At 45.8% G+C, this 25,694-nt stretch overlaps 1 long non-coding RNA gene across 1 annotated transcript in view; it reads right to left on the bottom strand.

Moving 5' to 3' along the window:
* Nucleotides 1-23,774, bottom strand: part of LOC114617569 — a 165,455-nt gene extending 141,681 nt beyond the window's left edge. Inside the window, exons 1-2 of the long non-coding RNA XR_003710813.1 lie at nucleotides 23,601-23,774; nucleotides 15,130-15,251 (exon numbers count right to left, since the gene is read on the bottom strand). This is a non-coding gene — a long non-coding RNA (uncharacterized LOC114617569). The remainder of the gene's footprint in view (nucleotides 1-15,129; nucleotides 15,252-23,600) is intronic.
* Between the last annotated feature and the right edge of the window lie 1,920 nt (nucleotides 23,775-25,694).

The raw sequence follows: 25,694 nt of genomic DNA, 5'->3' as shown, positions 1-25,694 counted from the left end.
CACACACACACACACACACACACACACACACACACACACACACACACTAAAATAAATATTTAAGAAAAAAAACGTCCAAAGGCAGCAAAGGTTGCTCATATCCAAGAGGGTGAATTCTGGAATTGCTTCCTTATCACATCAGGTCCAAACTGCTCTACTGGATCAACTCAATGAAAGCAGAACATGTCCTTTTGTTTTATGATTTCAGAGGCTTGCATAGGGCTTGGGGGAATCTTGGTTGTACTGGGGGATGGAGGAGAAAGGAAAGCTATAGGTCAGAAAACTCAGGCTACAGGTCTAACAATTGAGTTACTTATTGATTTTTTTTTTCCTTGCTGTAACCTAGTATCTGGTAAGAAATAACTGAAGGGAGGAAGAAGGGCTTCTTCTGGCTCACATTTGAGGGGATGTTACGGTGCAGCACCAAGTGGCTCTGGGATGCAGCGGCAGAAGCTGAGGCTGCTTGCTCATATCTAGATGGGTTAGGAACCCCAACAGGATATGAAGCACTGTGATGGTTTTCTCTTCTGTTTCTTTATAGTCAGTCGAGCAATGACCGTGTAGGATGATGCTACCCATATCCTGTGAGGGTCTTTCCTCCTTGCGTAAAACTCTCTGGAGACTCCCAGAATTATCATCTAGGGGATTCTAGATGCAGTCAAGTGACAAATGAAGGTGACCTATCACACCACTGGAACTCCAACCTGTGTCAGAGCTGCGAGGTTCTGTTGTTGTTGTTGATGATGACGATGACGATGATGATCTTTTGGATAATGACAATACTCTCTACTCAAGGAGTCATCCTGACTGTCTACTGAAGCAATTTACCCACCTTGCTTGATTGAATTCTGTGACGTATTTGTAATCAAGGTAGACAGACCCAGGATACACCGGCCACCATAGCTGTGCATAGCTGTGGGTTTTAAGGTCAGAGCTACTAAATCAGAATGTCTGAGCAAAGTACCATCAAGAGATAAGGATAACTCTGACAACATTCTACAAGAGGAGCAGGATGCATAGGACTTCTATGCCATCGAAGTCTTTGAAGGCCCTGGACATTTAAAATGGGAAATTTTAAATAATAATTTTGATGATGATGATGATGATGATAATGAAATAATTTCAAGACTTTATGACAAAAAGTTACCATTCAGTACATCAGTCCGAAGAAACTTAGAGACCAGTCAAGCCAGGCTGACCTAGGATTTGAACTATATTATTCCTAGTGTTTGGTCTGGGGCAGCCCATGTCTCAAGCACACACTCAGAAACATAATTTTTGTCCTGTCGATGATGCCCCTAGCTCACATTTGCCTATGTTAATCTGTAGGGCAAGTGAAATAGATGCACAGTGTACCAGGAAGGGGAAAAGTGGCTTTCTTCTTTTATATGTTCATTCTGATTGTTAAAATAGCACTGTTGATCTGGGTGGTGCCGAGATGGGAAAAGGCCACCTACAGCCCCTTCTGAAGATTCCAGGTCAGAGGGCTGCAGAGGCTTAGGTGGAGCAGAGCATCCAAACTAAAACCCCACAGTGGGGCTAAGATGCCATTATCATGGTCCTTTCAGACTCCACACAGAGCAAAGTTTCAGGAAAGAAGGTACGTTTCAGTTAACCCATTTGAGAATTCCACGCACATATATAATGCATTTGAGTTATTTTCTCCTCCCCTTCCTCTCCTACTCCAGCTGACCCCCTTTCTTCTTCTCAACAATCCCCCTCTACTTGCAAGTCTCCTACTTGGTAACCCACCCAGTGGGATTTACTTACTGGAGCAGGGGGAAGTTACCAGTGTCTATATCACTGCAGGATTGACTTCGATCCCCCAGCTATCAATCAAGAACTGCCACCTCGGGGATGGAGCCTCAGAAGTACCATCCTCCCCCATTCTTGAAGGGCCAAACATTTTTCTAAATAGTTCTTTGGTTTTGTTTTCTGTTTCTGAGACAGTCTTCCTATGTACCCGGGGCTGGCCTCAAACTCACAAGCCCTCATATCACCTTTCAGAGTCCTGGAACTGTGAGCGTGCACTACTGTGCCTGGCTGACGTCTAAGTTAATAACTAGATCCTCTCTGCTTCTGTCTACACAGTAGTTATATGCTTGTCTTATGAGGCTGGGAACATAGGAAGGACAAAACTGAGCTGAATTCCTTAAACATCTGTCTCACTCTGGAGCCTAGGCTGGCCCGGAACTCCAGCATTCCTCCTGCCTCAGCCTTCTACATGGTAGGATGATAGGCACGAATCACTGTCTATCAAAAGATAGCTTCTAAAAAGACTTCAGTGGGACACCAAAGATATGGTGAGAGCAGGAAGGATTCCTTTCCAGGTCCTTATGTGAAAGGCACCCCCCCACCCCACACACACACACACACACACACAAGTTGAAAGAGAGAGAGAGAAAGAAAAAAAGAGAGGGGGGGATTGTATATGCAAATATGCTTCTCTATGCCTGGGTTCAGAAACCCAGAAGGCTTCGGATGTAGACTGGATCTGAGGCCTGAGAAACAGGAAGAGAATTTAGAACAACATTCACCCAGATTTCCTTCTGTCCCAGTTGGAATCTCCCAGAGCAGAACAAGGTAGGGCAGCTTAATGGTTCCCTGTGGGGTTGTGCACTAGACTCTTGGTTTCTGGTATCAAGAAAGACCCCATTTCCATTTGACAGGAAGTCTAGTATACAGCATCTCACCCCAAACCCCAGAAATGGACATCATATACCTGCCAAAGGTGTCTTCATCTATGGCAATAGTGCTTCTCCTAGACAAAATCATCCGTAAGACAGAGGAGGTGTCTGAGCCACCCAGTAGAAGAGGCCCAGATTCCACCTTCAGATCATTCTTCTGCCTCCTCAGTCTTGTTCCTGATGAGACTTGTCATCTATACAAAGGACTGCTTCATTGTCCCAAGCTCTGGCATGGGGCTCACAATTCTACACTGTGCTTCATCCAAACCTGAGCAGCCTGACCCAGAATTGCAGGCATTCTTCCCTTCCAGATAAACGTAAGCCCCAGTGTTCATCAGAGTTGGCAAATGGGGTCCCCAGAGCTTGTAAGGAAGACTAATAACCAAGACTAGGGAACTGATGTCAAGACACCTGAACCTCACTGATGTCCGCTCACTCCTGTAACAGGACAGCTGTGCCTTCACGGATCATCGTGAAACCAGAACCCAACAGGAATTCCTTTTCAACGCAAAGACAATTTTAGATATTCAAAAGATTCCTTTTCTGGGTTGAATAAGTAGTTGACTCAAAACTGAGCAAACCCAAAGTTCCATTGCAAGGAGCTTTCATTCCAGAATATTCTCCCAGTGAGCACTCCTTTATCCAACCTTTCTCTTTAGCATAGTCTTCTGGAAAATTCTTATTCCTTTTGTCACCCACTATCATGATTCCCAATGCTACTGTCACAGATGTCATCATCTCCACCATGGCCCTATCACGGCTAAAGTGGATCCAAATCACAGTTCTGCTACCTCGATCCATGTAAAGCTCACATCCAATCTGTTACATAAAGATTCACAGGGGACATGCCTGTACATGGCGCAGGCATACATAAGCCAGATGTTGAGTATGGGGCAGAAGGGAAGATGTTCTTATCTCTGAGTTGGGGAAAAGTTTATAAAATGCTACAAAAGGGTTGAGTGTGGTGGCTCACACTTGTAATCTGTTTGCGAGGCTGAGCCAGGAGGATTGCTACATGTTCAAAACTAGCCTCGTCTACAAAGTGAGTTCAATGCCAGGCAGAGCGGCATAGTTCATACAAGCAAGAGCAACAGAAGAAGGAAAAGAAGAGCATGAGAGTTCAAATAGCCTCCATCTAGCCCAGCCCAAGGGCTCCCTCAGGAAGGGACAGGAAGTTGAAATGTTAAGAACAAGAGAAAATTAGCCAGGCAGGAGCCAAGAGGCACCTATCCTAAAGAAGGGGGAACAATAAGTTTGTACACAAAACAGTACTCAAAGGGAAGTTCTTAATGATTGAGACAGGCCTACATGACTGACCCAGCTGGAGTGATAAGGGGCATGCCAAGCCAGGGAGCTAGATCAGAGATGCTGAGCTTCATCCTGCAGCTGAGAGAACCTAGAGCAGGAGGCGTTCACCAGGGCAAAGATGTAAGCAGATTTCTAATATTCAGAAGCGTTTTCTCGGACTTCAGAGAGCAGAATGGGATGGACTAGAAAACAGTATGTGCCATGCAGTCAGACATGTTGGCACACAACGCCTGAAATCCTAGCGTTGGAGAAGTTGAAAGAGGAAGGTCACTGGCAGCTAAAGGTTAGCAGCCGGGAATATACAGAAGGAGCCTGTTTAAAAAAAAAAAAAAAAAGAATCCCAACTCTTAAGTGGAGAGAAAAGAATAGTTTGTAGGTTTGTAGGATATGCATTATTTCCATATATACATTTGACCCTCCGTATCCACGTATATATTCAAGATCTACCCAAGCTCCAGGATTTGTCTCAAACAACAGAAAGAAAAATATCTAATGTCTATATAGAAAGTCCATCTAGTAGACATGTTAGACATAAGCCCAAATTCAGATCATGAAACTTACTTTCCCCTTGACTTTGACACAGAGGAAACCCACGCCAACATTTTTGCCCAGAGAGCCATCTATAAGGGACAGCTACACCATGCAGAGAGCGAGAGAAGATTGTCTCCAGTTCCAATATGGATGAAAGCCAACCCAAGTAGTTTCTTCAGCCTGGCAGGGAGCTGGACCCAACCACGCAGGTCAAGTCTCCAATAAACCAACATCATGGACAACTGTTACACATTTGACATTCCAGCTTCATCCCTTGAGGCCCAAGTGAGGGAGGAGGCCGGACATACTTCCACCCACATTCCCAAGACAGGAAGCACACAGGTCAACCACAGAGAGCAGGGAGACCCAGTGCAGAGCAGAAGAAATGTGACAGCCAGGATGATGGCCTGGGGGGAAGGAAAAGGCAAGACTGAAGAGCAGGTGTGAGGATAACTGGGGGCTGGGGGAGAACTTTGGGAACATACAGCATTGAGCCTTTAATAACAAACCATTCCCAAGAGAAACAGTAATGGGAGAGAAAGATGGAGAGGGAGAGGGGGAAGGGAGAGAGGAAGATAAGGAGGGAGTAGAAGAGACAGAGGGAGAGAGTACCATCCCTGGTAGAACCAGACTGCTGGCTGGCTTGTACAGAGCCCCAGGTGCCCCTTCTCTCTTGTCTTCCTTCCAAGTGAGTCCATAACAGAAACTAAAGACATGAACAACCCATTGTATTTAAAACCTTGAAATTCCATGCAACAAAAAAGTATGGCTGGGACTGGAGGAATGGCTCAGTGTTTAGGACTGTACACAACTCTAAGGAAGAAGCCAACTTCAATTCCCAGCACCCAGGTCAGGTGACAGAACCACCTGTATGTGACTGCAGCTCCAGAGGCTGCTAAGCTCTCTTCTGGGGAGATGCCTGAACTCACACTCACACACTCATACACAGATGCACATGCATATGTATAATCATCTTTAAAGATAAATACGAAAAGGCATTGCCCCTGAAATAAAAATTGGGGTGTGCGATAGATAAAGTAGATACGACTTTTCAAAACACAGTGCTATCTAGAACATAGGAAGGACTTGTCTTCACAGACTAGCACACACAGAGCCTCTCAGCTAGCTATGTGAAGGACAATTAGTAAGTAAACACAGAGATCTGTGCTATCTGGAGTGAGATCAAAGCAATGCAAATCTGAAAACCCAGGGGCCAGTTAAGCTCACCAAAGAAAAAAATGGATGTATCTCACTCTGAATCAGGTTGAAGCAAGACACGTTTCTCCATCATTAGCAGCAACATGAATCAGAGGAGGCCTTTTTGGAAGCGATTCAGGACAAATCCCTTCTCACTCAACAATCAGCCTCCCGATCTGTACCCTGAGTGAAAACTACCTCTGCCGGCAAAGATAGCTGTCCTAGCTTCGTCCTAAGAAACAACAGAGACAGACCAAGCATCCCCATGATATGTGACTTCACACAGAAGTATTTGATAGACTGTAGCATATTCCAGGAGATGTCACTATTATAGTCTAGGCAGCAAAGGAGACTGTTTACCAAACTTAAAGGAACAAGATGAAGGGGAAGATGAGAATGATGATAAGGAGGAAGAAGAGGTGGAGGGAGAAGAGGAAGAGGAGGGGAAGGAGGGAAGAGGAGGAGAAAGAAGAAGAGGAGAAAAAAGAAGAGGAGGAAGAAGAGATGGAGGAAGAAAAGGACGAGGAGAAAGAAGAGGAGGAGGAAGAGGGAAAGGAAGAGGAGGAGGAGGAGGAAGAGGAGAAGAAGAGGAAGAAGAAGGTATATCTTAATTTGTCAAAATCTGGAAGACAGAGAATGGTGGATGCAATGCTCAGCAAGGAAAGATGATTTCTGGCAAGCCTTATAATCTGATCTTGATCCGCAGAACCCACATGGGGAAAAGAGAGGAAAAGAGAGAGCCTTCTCCTGAAAATTGCTCTCAGACCTAACACACACACACACACACACACACACACACACACACACACACACACTACTTTAAATAAACAAAGTGTACATGACTTAAGGACCTCAATGGGGGATCCACAAAAGAGCCAGGATGGTACCACGGCCAGCCCAGGCTGTGTTTCCAGCCCTCATTGGCGGCAGCCACTCTTCCATGGTGTAGCCCCACCTGATGATGCTATCGCTTCCATACACAGGAAGTGAGTCCGGTGCTCCCAATTTTCAAAGATCCAATTAGGATTCACACCTACTCCTCAAAGACCCACAGGGCATCCTCTGCATCCTGAAATGGCTCTGCCTTTGCTCTTATCTGCTTCCCTCACCTCTAAATTGCCTTACCATCACCTTCATTTATGCATTTGTTTTTATAACTCTGAGATTCCTCCCTGTGAGGTGATATAACCAGGGCATGTGTATTGGTTGGTTTGGGTGGGGTTTTTTTGTTTGTTTGTTTGGTTGGTTGGTTGGTTGGTTGGTTTTGTTTTGCTTTTGTCAACTTGACACAAGCTACAGTCATTTTGGAACAGGGCTCTTCAATTGAGAAAATGTCACCAGCAGATTGTCCTGTGGGCAAGCCTGTGATACATTTTCTTGACTGGTGATTGATGAGGGAGGGCCCAGCTCGCTGCAAGTGGGCCAATAAGCATCAATCCTCTATTGCCTCTATTTGAGTTCCTGCCTCCAGGTTTCTGCCTTGAATTCTTACCCTGACACCCTTTAGTGATAGACTGTGGGACCTAAGAGTTATAAGTGAAATAAACCCTTTCTTCCTCGAGTGTTTTATCATAGTAATAGAAGCCCTAAAGTAAGACAGCATGCTTACCATGACAACAATCCCTTGAGACAGGCATTTTCTTCCCCGTTCATTAGATGAAGAAGTTGAGGGTCCCAGATTTAAGAGATGTGGGCAGGGCCACACAACCACAGAGCTCCAGTCAGAATCCAAAACCTCAGCTTCCACTTACGGGGGAGGTGGGTATTCAAAAAGCTCCCAAACGTCATCTCTTCCATTTGCATTCACCCGCCAAAAGAAACTATTAATAATTGCAACCCATCTTGAGGCATCAGTGTGAGCTGCCTATAAATAAACTAAATAGGCAAGGTTGCAGTGCGCATGCTAATTGGAAGAGTCAAGGCAGAAGAGCAAAACACTTACCTGGGGACTGCCACCTACACCTTCAGGTAAAACCAAATGACATTAAAAAAAAAATGTCTACCCACAAATGAAAAGCAGGGTATGGCCCTAGATATGGATGCTCAGATCTGAGCTCAAGTGCACCTCTTGTAAGAAACAATGCCATAATTAGTTAAAATATTCCTTTGAGTTACAACACAATCCACCTCTGGAGAGGGCTCTTGTTTGACACACACACACACACACACACACACACACACACACACACAGGAAACTACTTCAGTATGAAACTAATATAGAAGTGGTGATAAATGACTGTCCGTACCACTGATGACTTACTCTCTAAATAATGACATAATAATAGCTAAAATATAAACTCTAATTAAATACCAAACCTAACAAAGTCAAACAACAGCAAATGATGTTTGACAGAAGCAAAGGTCTTCGGGGAGGTGAGGGGAAGAATTCTAATAAAATCACGGAACTTGGCTGGGGAGGGAGATGGCTCAGGCCGTACAAAGCCGCATGCGCAAGCATGGGGACTGGGGTTCCATCTTCATCACTACATTAAAAAACAAACAAATCAAACTGGACATTGTGGTATGACTCTAGAGCTGAGTGGATGGTGGGGCGGCTGACACAGGAGGATCCCCGTAGGTTGTTGGCCAGCCAGTCTAGCTAATAGGTGAGGGACTTTGTCTCCCAAAGTAAGATGTAAAGCCATACAAAAAGATGTGCAATGTTGACCTCTGGTTTCTACACACACAAAATCCCAGAACTCTACAATGGCAGCAAAAGAAAAAAAAAACATGATAACATTTCTTTCAGTTTCTCATAGACAGGTAAACTGAGGCCCAGAAAGATTTAAAGGTAAGCCTTCCTGCTGATATAGCAATAAAGCAAGAAAGAGACTGGATCTCCAGGCTATCAGTCAAACAGAATTCTCCCCAAGCCCCTCCTCCTCATTCTGCTGTGTGCTGGAAAGCTATTTCACTCCGAGTTGTATTTTTAAAACAGCATTAAACATTCTATAAATATTAAATTCCTTTTTAAATAATTTTCTAATGCACAGGGGCATATTTGAAGAAAGGGGGTCTGGTTTTGATTCCCTTTGGAAAACAGAACACTGCTCAGGAGTTTAACCTACTATTGAGTGAAATATTAACAGGCCATATAATGGTTTCAGTGTTTCTTCAGGAAAGCCAAACAGAACTCAAAAAAGCATATCCCCCAGGGCCTTCCGGTGGTGGTGTTTCTGGAGCGCACAGTCAACTCCACGGTCTACTCCACAACCCCGTCACTGTTAAGTAACTCATCAGCAAATAAAGAGGAAATTACCGAAGGGGATTTGCCAAGCAATTAGTCCTCTGAAGCAGATGACATACAACTGTTCTGGGGAGGAGCTTCCCAGATAGTCATATGTCAGACTCAGAGCCTAGTAATCTGTAAATAAAAATGCACAGTGCACAGTTGCAGCTGTGGTGGATGCTCGGAGCTGCCAGCCAAGCTCGTCGCCAGCCGATCTCAAGGCCTTTCCTACTCCCTGTGTTTGTAAAGGGGGAGGCATTGCCACCAGAGATAAAAGCAATTCGCAATAAATTTCACCCAACATCCAAAAGACAACCATGGTGCCTATGCATCACCTGGACGCAAACTAGCAATGATTCACTGGCTGATCCAGGGAAAGGGAGCATAGGCTAGACCTGGAAAGGCAAGAGCATGAAAGGCCATGAGACCTGCACTCAGGTGGCCACCTGGCTACAGCTGACGGCCTCTGGCTGCACGTTATGTTCTTAGCCTGTGCCCTGACTGACACCCCACCACCTATCACACTGAGAGATAAATCGCTATCTGCCAGGTTGTGCGGGCTGTGCAATGACCCAATGAAGCTCTCCGAGCAGTCAAAAGTTCAGCAGCTCCCTGGGACTCCGTGTCGAACAACATCTGGAGCCAACTTAAGCCAATCCCCCAAAGCAGATAAGCAGAGTGCTGCCGTCATCATTTTCTCCAATTAATAATTAGCGAAAGCGCGTAGGACTCTCGTGGCCACACAGGGGAGAAAAGGAAGAAAGTTACAGACAGCCTGAATCAGAAGCTCATGGGAGTCTCTGGTCAGAGGGCAGGCTTGGAAATGAGGACCTTGTGGTCTCAGAACCATCCCCTCATAATGTTGGTTTCCGAGCACACACAGTGCCTGAGTGACAGTTCGTTTATCATCTGTGGCAGTCTTTGCTTTCTGTATCTCACTGTAAGCTTCTTAATATAGGTAGGGCTCAGGGCATCATTCAGAGCCACAGGGATCTGTCCAAGCTGAGGTCACTTAACTCCCAGCAAAAGTGGGTAAGTTATTCACCCTCTCTTATGTCACAGTTTCTACGTTTACAGCAAAGATGTAACCACAGTGTCTACCAGATAAGGGTGTGATGAAGCCTAAATGACTTCATGTTCAAAAAAGCAAAGGTAAACTACCTAATCACTGTTTTCCCTTTAGGGTCTCATCTTGCACACTGGATGCTCATCAGAGGTTTCCAGGCAGGACGAGGAGACAGCTCACTTAGTAAAGCACTCAGCTGCAAGTGCATGGAGTCACCAGAACCAGTGTGGAAAAGCCGGGTGCTGTGGCACACCCTTGTAATCCCAACACTGTGGAGGCAGCGACAGAAGGAACCCCGGGGCTCACCGACCTGCCAGCCTCACCGATCAGTGAAAGTCCCTGCCTCAATGAACAAGACAATGACAACTGAGGAAAGACAACTGACATTGATAGCTAGCCTCTACACAACACAACCATACATGTACATCTCAGCACACGAATAGACATGCACAGAACTCCTTGTTTTTAATGTTGTTAGTTTTGTATTTAATATTTTCGTTCTTAGCCACTTGAGGGCAATACGAAGAGCTCGTGTAAACAACTCAAATAAAAACAAAACAAAATTAAAAAAAATTAAACAATCTTCAGGCTTTCCCTAAAGTTCATGTAAATAGACCGCTCATTCCCTGCACTGTGTGTCATGGACTCTCAGACTAACTTTCCCCCAAGAAACAAGGCTTAACAATGATATTTATTTCAACAGTGTCTTAAGTAGCCTAAGCTTGCTTAAGCTTACTGTGGAGCTGAGGCTGGCCTTGAACTCCCAACCTGCCTGAGTCCAGATCCTAAGTGCTACAATTACAGAATATACAATCATGCTCAGCTCCATTCTGTATTTCTTTATCTATATTTTTTATCTTCTATAGGATATTAAGTGAGAAGCCAATTTTTTAAAGAGCTGTGTCTGGTATGGTTGGCTTTTCATACATAAAGATTCATACACACACACACACACACACACACACACACACAAATATATATTCCTACACATTAAAAGATTTATCAGAAATAGAGTAACTGGATGGCCACAAATGAACAATGGCTAAGTTGTTAAGTGGCTGACACAATGAGATTCACACCTGTCACATGAGAAGAGTCAATCAACGGTGGAAAAGATCAAAGAAATGTTGGGATTCTTGCTAATAGGTACAGGGGCACCCTTCGGAAGTCTTCAGAAAACAGCTTGGAGGAAAGTACGAACGGTATTTGTTTTAAGTGAAAAGAGACACCGCACGGGCTGAGCGTCAAAAGCCAGCATTCATTTTCATACACGGGTGTATTAGAGCTAGCTAAAATTAGCTCCTGTATCTATTTTATAAAGGAATAACTGTTTCATCAAGACTCCATGACACTGAGTGGAACACAGAATTTCTAGGGTTCTGGAGCTCTAACAGAAGAGATCCCCACCTCCATGATTCACCCCTACATCAACCCAGTCCCCCTTTGCCACCCCAGCTTATGAAGAACTGGCAAACAAAGACTGGGTCATGCAAGCCTTCAAGCTCCGCTCCTCACTGCCTCTTACCTTCTCCCTCTGCATTCAACACCAGCGCCAGCGTCCTTAGATTCAGTCAAGTCCTCAGTGTGAACACCCCTCCACCAGGCAGAAGACCCCAGAGGCCAAGTTCAAAACCCTTTCTATGCCAGGGATGCTTCCAGAATGCTTTTTGGACTGACCTCTCCACTAGTCCCATACCCCGACCAGTCTCCCTGACTTCTGAAACTCCGAGCACCCCACTTTCAGCCACAGTTGTCTAGCCTACGTCCTACATACAAGCAGACGTTTGCCTGTTGACCCAGCCACTTGGAAGACTTTCCTCTGCCTCTCTCCATCTCTTCCCACAGAAGTGCAATCCAGCCTTCAGAGACCAAGTCACGTGATCCTCCTCCTCCTCACAGTCTTTCCTGAACTCCCACTACCTTTCTGAATTCCTTCCGGGTCAGAATGTACCCCCTAGTAAGCACAACCCAACCTCTCGGCATTGTTAGCTATTTCTGTGTATTCCTTCTTTCTCTCGCCTGGTCACGAAGAACGGCTAATCTCCGCTAGCTCTTGCTCACTCTCATGTCCAGAGCACCATGAAGTAGTTGAAAAGAAAATACACAGCGAATATATGAATGAATCAGTTCTTTATATAGACACTAGCTGTGAAGAACTTAGGTCATAACTGGCTTAGCTGTATCATATTCATAAAATAACAAGAGCCAGAAATAATAATCCAGACTCTCATTTAAAAAGAATAACTTGAATATAATCAGAATGCAACAGGATACTCTCTCCCTGCCCACATACAGCCATCAACTATGCGGACCATAGTGAGGTCATTATGTATGCAAGATGTTTAGATAATGCATATATGTTTCTTTTCAACGCAATCAGAGAAAACATCAACGGCCTAATGTTCAAGGTGACACTGCACTATTTTGTCAGTCAGACCTTGAATATCCACATGACACTTACCTTGTTTATGAGGCTAGAAACCCCTGCACCTCAATAAGCAGGCTGTGCTGCCCAAGATAAGACTCCTGGCTGCCTGTCTTGTTCACAGGAAAATTCTTGAGATACCTTGTGATAGATAATGACTCTCTTCAAATACCACAGGTTTTAAAAAGAAAAGAACACCTCACCCCATATGCACCCGAACCATATCTCCTAAGACTTCACTGTGAGGATCTCCTGCCTGGCAAAATGGGTTCCCCTGAACGAGGAGAGCAACAGTCAGACACCCCACCCTGCCCGTCAGTGGACACCTGCAGATCCTAAGAGGCATCACCTTGCAGTAACTAAACATCGCTCTGCTTCTGTGTACAAGAGTGGTTCTCAGTCTTCCTGATGCTCCGACCCTCTAACACAGTTCCTCTTGGTGTGGTGACCTCCACACCAGTTCCTACTTCATAACTAAAGTTTTGCTACCACTATGAATTGATCGTAATGTAAATATCTGTGTTTTCCTATGGCCTTAGGCCACCCGTGTGACAAGATCATTCTACCCCTAAAGGGGGTCATGACCAACAAATTGGAAACCACTGATTTAAAGGGGAACTTCTCAAATACACAATCAATAAAATATAAAGAAATCATTTGCATAACTCAAAAGAATACGATGCTGGCTGGCGGCATGCTAACTCGCTCCCTCTCTGCTTTGCCCCACAGAGGTTTCTTAGATTCTTTCTTCCTTTCCTTCTGTCCTGGGAATTGAATCAAGAGCTTCACACACGCTAGGCAAGTGCCTTCCCATTGAGCTCTATTGCTAGCCTTCTAGCTATTCTTTCTAAGATTTCTAAATAACTGTTAGTCATGCCTCTTTTTAAATATATTCAACCTGCAAATAACTCCATGTATGCATTGCTATTCACTGTCAGTCTATCTTACTACAATGCAAAAAAAAATGCATCCTACCACAGAAAAGTTAACATAAGTTCAGATTTAAACTTCAGAAAACAATAGATAGAACCCTTATTGGCTTTGGAGAACCACAAATACCTACAGGGTTGGTCCAAAGACCAAGGTCTAGGAATATTTACTTGTTTCTAGTCATGCACGATCCAGGAACAACTACTGGACAACAAAACCATTATAATCACCCTGTCTAGAGATAAGCTATGTGCTAACAGTGATAGCTTATGTGAATGGGCCATAAGCCATATGCCAGGCAGATTTAAACCACACATGTGCTTTTTTTTTTTCTCCCATTCCATCCTCACAGGAGCCCTCTGTTGTCCCCATTTTGTATGGAGAAACTGAGGCATGACTGGGATTAAACAAGCATGACTGGGGTAGCATCCGGAGGTTTGAAGTCTAGACACTCGGGCAAGTGACAGAGCTTCGGGCTCTTATCTCAGAGGCCATGGAGTTCATGCTTGGCTTAAAATAAACTGGTTCTGGGGTGTCAACACAGAAACCTGGTGAATTTGCTTGGGAGTTTTATTTGGTTTGACTTTTTGAGACAGGGTCTCAGGTTATATCCCAAGCTACTGTAGAACTCACTAAGCAAGTCAAGAGAGCCTCAAACCCTAAGGTCCTTCTTCCTCAGCTCTTTCTATCACGTGTTAAGATTACAGACATGCCCACTATGCTCGGCTCCACTGGATTGTTTTTTTAAATGAACATTTTTGGTAATGCCAGTATCTACCTTTTGATGAGTGGGTTTTGAAATCCTCAATTTGGCGAAATGTGGTTTGGTAAGAGGACCTTCTGCTTCTTACCAAGAAAGGAACATTCCAGAAACACTTCCTTCATTCCAGGGGATCAGAAGGGAACATTCAGATTCAGGAGGTCTAGGGTGGAGCTCCAGATTCTGTCTGAAAGTCTCTAAGTGAGCCTGTTGCCCAGGCAGCCTTTCGAACTTCTGGTCTTGCCTGGCTTCATCACTTCAAGTAAAACTGCTCTCAAGGCAGAGGAAATCGATTTCCTATTTTCTATTTCACAACCCCCCTTGGTTGTGTACACCAATGTGCCCAAGACCTTCCAGCCCCATGTTCTGGATGAATTTCATTCTCTCCGGATTTCACAGAAGGGCAGAGACCTCCTGTCTGCTCTTTAACAGAGAACCATGAGTCAACAGTCCTTGCTTACACACTGTTTCAAGACTCTCTCAGCCAGAAAAATTTACTGTATGTGAGGAAATCAGGAAGTTGTAAAATCCAAACAGACACAAAGAAACTCAAGACTCAACAACTCTTGCTTGCCTCTGACCCAACAAACAGTTCTCTGTTTCCCTGAAAATGTAGCTTTCTGTAGTAAGAACCTAAAATGTGAGGACTGACACTCAGGGCAGCTGGCAGTTTAGTGTTCTTAACCAACTCAAGGAAAAGGGACAACTAAAATGATCAAGGGCAAGCCCCAGGCAGTAATCATTGATACAAATTCAATGCAGATTTCTTCCCAAACCAAGTAGACCATAACTATAGATGGTTTCACCCAAGTTTAACAACACAGAAACACACACACACACATACACACACACACACACACTTGAGCAATTTTCCATACACTATAGTTTCAAAGAAAATTATATTTCACAGTTAACAGAGTACACAGCTGGTGAGCAACCATCCCAAGTCAGACTTTATCCTCAGATGGAAAACAGAAAATGTTGTAAAACTCTCACCTGACATGTGACGCCCTTCCCTGCGGAGGGAGTGGAGGAAGAGACTGTTGGATAGGGATGACAGACAGATTTGCAGCTTGAAAGGACCGCCCTCGTGACTTGTTGCACAGTGCAGGATGCTTCTACCATGGTCCAGGAAGTGCAGAAGAAATCCAAGATGAAAGACCAAAAACAAAGAGAGAAACAAACAAACAAACAAACAAAAGAATAAATCGCTTTCAACAAAGGTCTATCTTAGGATACCTGCACTGAAATACAAATCTTAAGAACAGCACCTTTTGAATTTTATTATAGAAGAGTTACACAGACCGCAATCAATTCAGCAGAACAGGTTTGGTTTTATTCTGCAGGGCTCAGGGGAGCCAACATATGAAATCTAGGCCATCCCTTCAGTCAAATGAAAACCCTGGTCTCCATGTTTGAGATAGCTCCTGTCATTTCCTCAGGCTCCCAATAAGTAACCACGAGCCAGTCATCACAAACAGTATCAGGTAGGAATGGGAATGGACTGGATAGCAATTGGGCCAAAAGCCTAATTTTAATCTAGTATACACTGTCTATCCACATGCAACTTGAAAGACAATCGTGACAGAATATAGTTATTAGCACACTAGTGCAAAGGTGAGTGGAAAATCAAATGAAGAAGGAAACAAGGTCTGATTATGAGAAAAGGTCTCATGTAGCCCAGGCTGACCTCAAATTTGCTATGTTGCTGAGGATGACCCTGAACTTCAGATCTTCCTGCCTCCAACTCCCAAGCACTGGGAACACAGGCATAGCCCACCATGTCCAGTTTATGCAGTGCTGGGGCATCACTTTTTGTGAATGGTAGACAAGCACTCATACCAACTGAGATCCGTGTCCTGCCAGTCAAAATTTTAAATTTGTTGAACAGACATTGTCTTCACTTTCAATTTACCCCAAGAGTCAATCTAAGTCACTCACTATATGATGAATGTATGAATGGATAAACGAAAGAAGAAATGAATGACTTCTTGGTGCTTGTGAGATAGTTTTGTGAATTAAGGATGTGTGCACAGAAACAGAAGTAGAGGGCCTGATCTGCTCGCACACGTTTTTATCCTTAGTCATTAAAATTATTTACTTAGGTGCTGGTGAGACTCAATTAGCGACCAGATTACACCAAAAGAATCAGCCATGCTGTTGGGATTTAAAAAAAAAAAAAATCAGTCAACTAAGTGAATGCTGAACTGGTTTTCAGTCAGATCCACTGGAGCTGAGCTGCGTGTGTGTTTAGGCTGATTTTAAATTTAGTTTGGGTTTCCTAAGCTCTCGCCAGGTAACAGTAGGAAGGAGAAGGCCCAGAATTATATTGGGTGTCAGAAAGAAACTATTCTGGAACAGGGATATGATCTCCAACGTGAATAATCTGTAAACAGGTAAGGAAGCCAATTATCCTTGGGTACATGGCAACTCATCTCAGTAGTCATAATTATTTTCAACCATACACACTCGCTATTTTTAAGAGCACGGCCCAGCTGGAAGGGAAAATAACTTCCATTTCTTTCCAGCACTTTGCAAAGTAATGAATAGTAGCCAAAGTATTCTTCCTTCTAACGAATCCATTCACCATCAATGTATTTAAGCATCTAGTACGTGCTTGGGTCTGCTCTGCAAAAGAAGTAGTCTTTATTGGTCTTTGGTTTCCCTGTGTGTAATCCACATGCAGAGAGAAAAGCTAAGTGGAATATTCCATACCCTTACAAAAAGAAAATAAGTCACTATCTTTTCACCAAAAAGGCTGTTGGTTTACAAACAGTGACCAAGTTCAAATGGAGTTCATAAAATTCTATTTCATCTTGACACGGCATTTATTTTAAGGACAAGGGAAGTTTTGATTTTTATCTGGTAACGTTTCAAAGGAAGCTTCAAAATACTTAATAATCACTTTCCCAGAAGCTCCAAGTGCTGGGGACTTGGGTTTGCTTGTACATGGATTTGTGTGTACACAAGGCCCTGTTTACATATCGCCTGGCAGATAAGGCTTGATAGAGTCCAAATTACAGTCTGCTCCCATTCTGCTGAAGTACACAGAACAGTCAAATGTGATGCAAATGCTGTAAAATATTAATTTACTCTAGCACTGTCATGCCTCCTTCTTTCAAAAAGCATTTGTCCTGTTGTCCTCGATAGAGTAATAGTTATTTCCTTGCTGTATCCCATCAAAAAAGAAAAGAAAGGAAAAGGAAAAGAAAAGAAAAGAAAAGAAAAGAAAAGAAAAGAAAAGAAAAGAAAAGAAAAGAAAAGAAACATGAGAATAAAGGCAAGGGCACATGAACTCACTGTAAAAAAAAAAAAAAACCCACAAACAACGAGCAAGACGATAAACTATAGAACACTGCATACAGTGACACACACTGAAATTGGGATCTTTAATATTTCAAAAGCACAAAGCAGGGAAGCACAATCCTATTAATAGTGAAAGATTACCAAGCAAGACGGCCCAAGTAACTGAAACTAAGACGGTGTGTAAAATCCAGGAGGGAACACAGGAGTCAGGATTAGGGCCGAGGTCACAAAGAAAGAAAGTCTGCCATACACGGAGGCAAGAAAATGCCTTCTCTTATTGTAAGAAGCAAACATGCTTACAGGTTGGCAGCTGGAATCCACCACTAAAAATATCTGATAAATAAGTCACTCTAAACTCTAAACCCTAAACCTGCCACACTGAATATTTCGGGAAAAGCAGGTTGAGTCCTTCTCAGATCAAATGAAGCCCTGCAATCATCAGAACACCTACCCTCTAAGCCCCGAGGTCTTTTTACATCTCCAGTTTTCTGAAAAGAGATTTTGGAGTAGAACATCATTTTCATTTCCATGATGGTGATTATCATTGCATTCTCATTAGCCCACAAATGCTATGCATTAAGAGTTATAGAAAAAAAAAATCAATGAAACACTGCTGCTAACGTTAAACACGCCAAACAAAAGAGGACATGAGTTGCTATGTTTGTTATAGCTCCGAACATGCTTTAATTCATGTGGGATTAGTAATAACCGGAAGCATAAACATTTATACTAAATTATCCTAAAGGGTTAAGGTTTGTAAGGGCTATAAAATATGCCATTATGCAGATTAGAGTAAAAAAATACATAAAAATAAGGTTAGGAAAGAAAAAATAAAAATGCTGTTTCTACAAATAAAGATAAATTATCCCACAGCATTCCTTTTCTTCTGTAATTTTAAGTATTTATTAAAAAAAAAAACCTCAATCCAATTACAATTCTTACAGCCAATATTTTTTTGAATTATGTAAAGCTAGCATCCTATGTGCACATCCTCATGTTACTGCTTACAGAACTGGGATGAGTGGATTTATTGTGCTAAATGAAATTAAATGCAACTGAAATAGTATTACTGATGACTCAGAAATTCAAATCTTAAGCAACAAGCCAAAGAAACACTGCATGGTAGTCCTTAGGTAGAGATTGTAGCCTCCACTGACATTTCTACAGTTTTTCTGCTTATAACAAACATTTAACCAAACAAGAAAAGCGCCTGCTTCTATTTCTCGGGTTGGAAATATGATGACCAGGATCAAAATCTGTTTTTTGAAACAATTAAATTAATTCTCTCTCCCTCTCTCAACTCTAACTCTCTCTCTCTCTCTCTCTCTTTCTCTCTCTCTCTCTCTCTCTCTCTCTCTCAGTCTCTCTCTCTCACGCCAGCCATTCAGCGTTGCATGCCACTCTGAGAAGATACAAAGCCTGTAAGTCAGTCAACTCCAAGCCCCTAAAAAATGACAGACTGTCTCCTGAGAAGGCTCTTTGCATATGCAAGTGTTTAAGCTTTTCGGAGTCTTCAGATGACTACAGTTGAGAGAAATTAACATTCACTCCTACACTCAGCTGCTTACATGAGCTCAGGGTTTTGGTAAAGTACATTTATTGACTGACTCCTAATAGGAAGCAGAGCGGACTGCTACAGTCTATTTGGCAGGAGAAGCTGTCTTACAAGGTATGTGCAGGAGCAAAATCCACTTGACATTTCAACACGGGAGAGAAAACAAAGTCACATTATACAAAAGGAATGTGAATCCTTAAACTCTAAGGACAACCAGCCCTGGGAGCCATAGGAGTGTTGACTAACGTTTTTTTAGTACTTTCATCGCACTGGACGGTCCTGGTTCCTGGGACTCTGCGCACTGGAAATTTTGGCCATCTTCTGCTACTTGATATGTAATCTGATGGCTCAAGTCTTTCTCTAATCTTTCTCTCAAAGGCAACTGGGAGGCCTGAAGTCTCTTTATGCTATTTTTAACAAAATACTATTGCTTGCCAAACCCTCTTAAAACGAAATGGGGGTGGGGGTGGGGGAGGGGGAGGTCTGATGCCTTTTCCAGTTCTCCATCAAGCACAGACACTTCTCGCATTTATTTTGGCAAGGGCTCATTTGTACACTGAAAAACACAGGCACACATTTAACTTCAAGTCAAGCCATGTCTCCGTCTGTTGCAGAATAGAATCGAGGCCCTCCAAAGTGTGTATAAAACTTAAAACTTCTGTCCTCTTATTTTAGATCCTGGTTTCACATGAACTCACCTCTCAGAAATAATAGCTCATTTTAACCACAATGATACAACAGGACCAGCCCACAATAATGTACCCACCACCTAGACTCAGTAACCAGGGGAAACTCATAAACCCCCCTGGGAGGAAAATTGGGCAACTTTGTCAGTCTTGGCACAGGAGAGGTGAGAGATTTGTGTGTGTGTGGTTGTCTCTCTCTATGTCTTTCTCTCTTCTATTTTAACCAATTTAGCTACTTTGGCCTTAAAACTATAAACTGACTGGCAGGGTCACAACTAAATCACGTCACATCCAACGTTCCTACAATAGTCCCCTTCATCTGGACTGTCTGAACAATGTTGGGCTCCAGCAACTAAAGATGCTTTTCTGTTATCTTTTCGGTCATAATATAATCTTTCTGGCCTTAGTAGGCTTAAGGTGGTGCCCAAATATAAACACTGGACTGCAGCTTTCTAGATGTTCATTAACTTATACTCTTAAGTACCATACAGACTGCTTCACGTGCAAAGCTCTATGCAATAGACTGGCTTGCATCATCTCTAACTTAGCTGCAAAAAAATATTTTCAATTACTTCTGAAGAGCATCAAAGATCAGGAGCAACAGATCCAAATTAAGGAAGATAATATTCAGAATGCCTGCCTACTGTCAGTATCTGTTTTTATAATGTAGACTGTAAAGTTTAAAAATGTAACAGTGGGGATAGGCTTTCCAAATAAGTCATCTCCTTTTTGTAAACCATCTAGAAAGCCAGCCAGCACTGTCAGCAACTTTAATTATAAAGCACGAGTGTGCTGTTCTCTCATACTTGAAAGGGTTAAGTGTCTGCAAGGCCAAAGGCTCTAGACTGCAAAAGAAATGTTGCTTTAGTCAGCTCTGAAAGGTTTCTAGCAAGTATCAAATACTTGTTGATCTGCTCACAATAAACACCAGCAGGATTGTCAGGCTCCTTTCTCTGTCTGGGGAGATGCATTTACATATTGTACCCAGTAGGAACAGTGTGTTGGTTTCCTTTAGAAAAGCTAAGTAGCTAGAAGGCTCATTCAGTGTCTCCTGTTCAGATGACTGAAAGAAGACGCAATTGAAACAGTGAAGTCTCTCCTCTCCTGTTCGGGCAGCTCAAATACTGTGCATAAAACACTTGGAGTAGTTCAGGCAAACCCACCTGAATGGGCCAAGGAGCACTGTCTGTTGCCATGGCAGCCTGATCTAATTACATGAGTGATCAGGGCTGGAGTAAGTGTACAGAAAACTAACACCACCGACAGTATCTATGATGAGAGAGGCAGACAGGCAGAAGGCTTTCCAGCCTCGGCTTTATGTGGAAGGTGGCATTCAAGCCCATTTATTTGCAAAGCTGCTAAAATATTGACTGATGCGTGGCCAGTTAGAGGACAATCAGAGGAGATTTAACGCCACGGCTAAGCTGTTATGGTGCAATCCCTTTCCAAGAGTTCTTGCGCATGTTTTTCTTCTATCTGGTGGCTACCTCTAGCTTCCGCTGGCATAAGCTTCATTCAAAAATAAAATAAAATAAAATAAAATAAAATAAAATAAAATAAAATAATGAAACCCTCGGCTATCAAACTGTCTTAGCTACTCACCCACCATCAGTAAACCAGAGGGTAGGCTTAACTGGGGCTTCTAGGAATGGCAGGACTCTTAAAAAAAAAAAAAAAGCCAAACAGAAATGGTTTAGCAAACACTATTGCAAAAAGTAACCAGCTGCGCCTAAAAATACCCAGCATGTAACTACCTTGTTGCCTACAATCTATAGCAATGCTGTTTAAATATTAAGAAGAGCTCGCATTATAAAACGAAAATGTCACTGAGATGACACTACTAGGTTGCTACAGGGAAACATAGGGCATACACACATTCCCCTGCATGCCAGGCAGGATGTGAAGTGAGAACTCTAAAACATTACTTTTTATTCTGTAGGTGCTGTGGGGTCTTCTAATTTTACTAATTGTATTCTGTGTGTGTGTCTCTCTCTGACAAACTAAGAAATCTCTTCGGGGACAGAACCAGTTTGGAGGAGTTTCTACTGCACAACATACGGTAAACAAAATAAAAATAGCTTGCCTTTCTTGTTAGCCACATAGCGCATTATATAACCAGCTTCCGACTGGCTTTTTTTTTTTCGCCCTTACTACTCTTCAGCAATTTCCCAACCTTCCCAAGTATTTATATTACCCTCTTATCTGTAGAATTATACAGCAAGAAAGCAAAACAAAACAGGACAGCCACGGGATCTGGATCGAACTAAAACCCCAGCGTCTTAGAACCCTGATCCTCCTCCCCACCCCCACCCCCACCCCCCGCGCCCCTGGCAGAGTCTAGATCAGCACCCTACTTCCACCACCACCCCCCACCACCACTAAGGTCCTTGCTCAATCTCCCTAGAAAACCTGAATTGTTTCACCGCTTGCAGTCAGCTCTCTACGTGGTCTGAAATAAAATGAAAGCGCACAAGCCACAGAGTTGAAGGAGATGGCTAAAGAGAGGTCGAAGCGCTGCAGAGTCAGCCAAGGGACCACCGTGGACCCCCTCCCCTCCACATCGCGAGGGTCCTGGCCCCCGCCCGGCGCGCGAACACACACACACACACACACACACACACACACACACACACCTCCACACTCACACGCACTTACTCCCTCCTCTCCGACCCCGCCTCACCTCTCGCTCCGCCCGTCCGGCCCCTTCCCTGCCCCCTGCGGGACCGGCCTGCGCGCTCGGCTGCAACCACGTAGGAGGCGGCGGTGGCGGCGGTGGCAGCCCCGGCAGTGGCGGCGTCTCGGGCCCCGAGTGAACGAGCCGCGGGGCTCCGGGGCACATCCCAATCCCCGCAGCGCCTCCTCCGCCGCCACCTCCTCCTTCCCCTCCTCCCGTCTTCATTCACCCTCCCTGTCGCCGCGCAGCAGAGCAGTCCCGGCGCAGGGCAGCGCCCGCAGCTCCTCCGCTACTGCCGCGGGTGCCGGCAGGGACGCCGGGCCGAGCCGGGGCGCTCGCGGGCTCCCGGCTCCAGCTCTGGCGGCGGCGGCGGCTGCTGCTGCTGCTCTGGATCAGGAAGCGGCCGCACCAACAGGGCGGCGGTGGCGGCTGCAGCTAGGGCCGGTCCCCGCCGCCTCTCCCGCTGCGCTGCGATGGCCCGCGCTCCCTTGCCCCTTGAGTCGCCGCCTCTCCGCGCCCCCAGCCTCGCGCAAAGTCCCCTCTAGGTCCCCTCCTGGCCCCGAGAGGCTGGCCTGGGCGGGGAGACCCCAAGCTCGGGGTTGCCTCTCTCAAGCTAGGCGACCCCGGGCGGGGAAGCCCAGCCCTCCCTCGAGCCCCCGCAGCGCTCACCGCCCCCACCCGGGAGGGGGACTAGAGGAGCGAAGAGGGCAGCGCGACCCTCCGCGCCTGCCGCCTCCCCCTTCGCCACACGGAAGGAGGAGGACAGGGCTCTATGCGCTCGCCGCCGCCGGACCAGCGGCAGCCGGAGAGGGGCGCCGCCGTTCTCCCCACCCGCGCCCCCCGCCCGGGCGCGCCCCCCTCTCCTGGCGGCCGCCCACCCAGCCCCTAGCTGCTCCCCTTGCTAGCCGCTCGTGCTCCCAGAGGGGGTCCCGAGCCGGGAGGCTGGAGCCGGGCACTGGTGTATGTACACATAGTCACACATACACTCGCGCGCGCGCCTGCACACACACACACACACACACACACACACACACACACGGACGCGTCGGTTTCCTCCGCTCCTCTTCCAGCTGTTTTCCGTGCAGCCCATTGAGACTGGGGGAGGGGGGGTGTATGCTGGATGTTCTTTGGCCCCTCTCCGGAGAGAGCAGCTTGGGGGTGCGAGAGGAGGTGATTTTAATCTAAATCGGGGGGAGGGGGAGGGGGAGAGAAAGAATCAGAGGAGGAAAAAAAAATAGCCACTTACTGTAAAGTGTAAATGGATCTGGGGTTGCGTGGGGAAGGGGGGACAGAGGGAGAGACACAGTGTCCTGCGGCTGCTGTAGCTCTAGCTGCGGCTCCACAGGGCTTGTTTTGGATCCCCCTGCAGTGAAACAGGTCCTGTACGGCTCCTCCACTGTAGTAGAAATGATGTCTGCGGTATACTCTGCTCTCTCCTCCTCCTCCTCCCCCCCTCCCCTCCCTCCTCCCTCCGCCCGCCCTCCCTCCCTCGCGCTCTCTCTCGCGCTCGCTCGCTCGCTCCAGTATGTAAATGTGTAATAGAAGCCAAATATGGAGCAGTTGGCTGCCGCCGCCGCAGCTCAAGGATCCGACTTCAGGGGGGGGGGGGGGGGGGAGGCACCCTCTGGCAGGCGGCCCGGCGAGCCGCACAGAGCACGGCGAGCGCACGGCGCGGCTGCCGGCCCGCGCCCTTAACCCTTCTATGCACCCTGGCTGGAGCAGCGCTAGCTCCAGGGGAGGCCGGGTTTCTCTCCCCAATTGCGGCTCCGGATCCCGGACACCGACCCGAGGGGACTATGCCTTCCAGGTTTGAGAAAGGGGCGGGGAAGTTGGGGCGATGAGGTCATTGGAGTGGTGACCGATCGGTGCTCGCGCGCCTCCCCGGCTCCCTGCAACCTAGTTGGAGGGGACAGGGTGAGTGCAGGGTGCAACTCGGGCAACCTGGGACACTCACAGCAACGGGTGTCAGGCTTTGGCTCCCACCTGGTAAAATACCCAAGGGGGCGGGGAAGTCGGCTGATTCTAATTACGAAGTGCCCTTGGTGCCCCCGGTGAGCATCTAAGAGGACTCATTGTATCCTCGCAGTTAACCCTCCAGCCCGCCAGTCCTTCGCCGCCCGATGCTAGGCCCGCGCCTACTGCCTTGGGTTGCAACTCAGGAAAGTTCTCAGGCTTCCCCAGCTTGCACCCGCACCCTCACCTTCCTGCCTGGACAAGCTGGCGACCCCCGGACCCTCCTTTCAAAGTCTGCTGGTCTCGAAATCTGCTGTGAGCATCGAACGTCTCAGCTCTAACCCTGGTAACCGACCTGCTCAACTCCTCACAGCTAACTGTGGATAATTCATTTCATCGCAAGTGAGATAACCTGTGCACTGGGCAGTCGACGGCGGTTCCCGGGAATCCAAGGCACAGGAACTTCCCCCACTCCTTGTCCCGTTGGTTAAACGTAGACATGGAGTCCTCACCCGCCCCCTCCGGCTACACCTCAGCCTGGTGTGAGCTCGATGGGAAGGAATCTTCTCTGAAGGAGTGCACCTTGCCAACAGGTGTGGCACCCGAAGGAAGAGCAGGCACATCCCCACGTGGGTCGCTCGGCACCGCGTTCCCTTTGCTGCAGATAATTCTCGAAGACCAGTAGGTCTCAGGCCAGCATCTGACCTCTTTCAGGTGCTTAGAACTAAGAACCTGGAAACTCGATCCCTTCGTCTCGCTGGAAGCCACCACTATTGACTGTAAGCCGGATTTGAGAGACCTTTTGGCTCCGTCTACTTATGACCTAACAGTTAGTCACTGTCTGAAGCAGCGTCCCGAATCACCAAGAGAAATGTGTGAGCTTTTAAACTACTGGATGGTGGACCCAGCACTCCAGAAGTTAAAAAAAAAAAAAAAAAAAAGGCCGCGGAGTGTGTGTGTGTGTGTGTGTGTTGTGTGGTGTGTAGGACACACATCTATTCTCAGATTTTGAAATACCGTGCACATATCCACGGCTGCTTAAATAGAACTACAACTGTTCCCTCTCACCCCCCGCCCCCACTCCCCCATAACTGTGTTGTTCACTTGAAGATCCGTGGTTGTTAGACTTCATATGCTAAAGTGACATTGTCGGTCTCCTTACAGCCTCTAGTGGACAGTTAACGCGAGTGTCCTGTTGATGCTCTGTCTAGTTTTGTTTTCCATTCAGCTTTATCCAGGTGAAGGTTAAGAGTTCAGAGCTTAACTGACCGGTGGGTGTCTTTCGCTCCATCTTGGTAAAGCTGTCTTTGAAATGGAGCAGAAGCTTGCTGCCTGCCTGTGGAAAAGGCATCTGCTTTGTGCTACAGGTATTGTTAACTGCTGGCCT

Source organism: Grammomys surdaster, unplaced genomic scaffold (assembly GCF_004785775.1).
Source record: "Grammomys surdaster isolate TR1022 unplaced genomic scaffold, NIH_TR_1.0 137, whole genome shotgun sequence".
Taxonomy (NCBI): Eukaryota; Metazoa; Chordata; class Mammalia; order Rodentia; family Muridae; genus Grammomys; species Grammomys surdaster.
Note: the sequence above shows the minus strand (reverse complement) of the source record. Positions and strands in the feature narration are given on the sequence as shown.